Below are 1242 nucleotides of genomic sequence, written 5' to 3' on the forward strand. Positions count from 1 at the left end.
GAAAATTTTGGAAGGTTTATGATGACTAGAGAACCTTTGAGAAAATTTCTCATGAGTCAAGCATTCAAAATAAACCCAAACTTCACAAACCCTAAAACACTAAAATAATTAATTTTGAAAAATATAAACAACAAAATGACTTGATTTTTTATCTCCACTATTTTTTAAGAACCAAAAAACTCACCATAAAAATTTCAAAGCACTTTAAGTTCATTTGATAACTTAAATTAATTTTTTAATTTAATTAATATTTTTGGCACTAAAATGATCTTTAATAATTAAAATATAACTTGAAAATTATAAAACTTGATCAGAGATATTTTATAAAAATAAAATGATATTTAAAATAAAAACTTAATTTTTAGCCTATTTTAAATATTTAAATAATTAAAAATCCCTAAAAATCACAAAAATAATAAAACTCATGGAAATGTTCTAAATTGCTTCCTAAGCACTTAGGAACAATTATAATATTTTTTTTCTGATTTTAAATAAAGAAACTGAATTTCAAAGCTAAAAAATAATTTTTAAAGACTAAAATGCGTTTTCACTAAAAATAATTTTAATAAATCAAGTAAAATTTAGAAAAATATAAAAAATTATTCTCTGAGTTTTCTGACCTTAGGAGGACTTTTAAAAAATATGAAACTTAATTTTACACATTTAAAATGTTTTATAATTAATAAATACCCCATAAATTAAAATAATTCTTAAAATTTAAATAAAATTGCAAAAATCATGAAATTTGGTTCAAAGGCTTCTCTGGTCTAAGTCTACCTCTAGTAAAAATTTCAAAGGATTAGCATTTACCTTGGTCAAGTTAGGGATTTTCTTTGAAAAATCCTATTTTTGCATGAAAATAATTATATAAATTAAATTAAATCTTAACAAAACACATTTTCTCCTTTGATGTCTTAATTTACCCATGAATGAGGTATGACAAAAATTTCAAACTCATTTGGATTAAATTTGGTAAATTATGAAGTGTTAGAGCCTTAAGGGCAAATATGTAATTTTGAAAATTTAGCCTTAATTAACATTTAGGCTTAATTCAAGGAGGGAAATGGGTAACCTTTGATCTTAATTTGAATTTTTGAAACACAAGGGGTTAATTGGTAGAAACCAACCTCACTTTCCCAATTGAAAAGATAAGCTAATAAATTTATAAATTTGGAAGTTTATTAAAATAAAATGAACCCAGGACTTAGGGGTATGACTTTTGAAGTTAATAATTAATCAATT

The sequence above is a fragment of the Phalaenopsis equestris genome, unplaced genomic scaffold (genome assembly GCF_001263595.1).
Source record: "Phalaenopsis equestris unplaced genomic scaffold, ASM126359v1 Scaffold202915, whole genome shotgun sequence".
Lineage (NCBI taxonomy): Eukaryota > Viridiplantae > Streptophyta > Magnoliopsida > Asparagales > Orchidaceae > Phalaenopsis > Phalaenopsis equestris.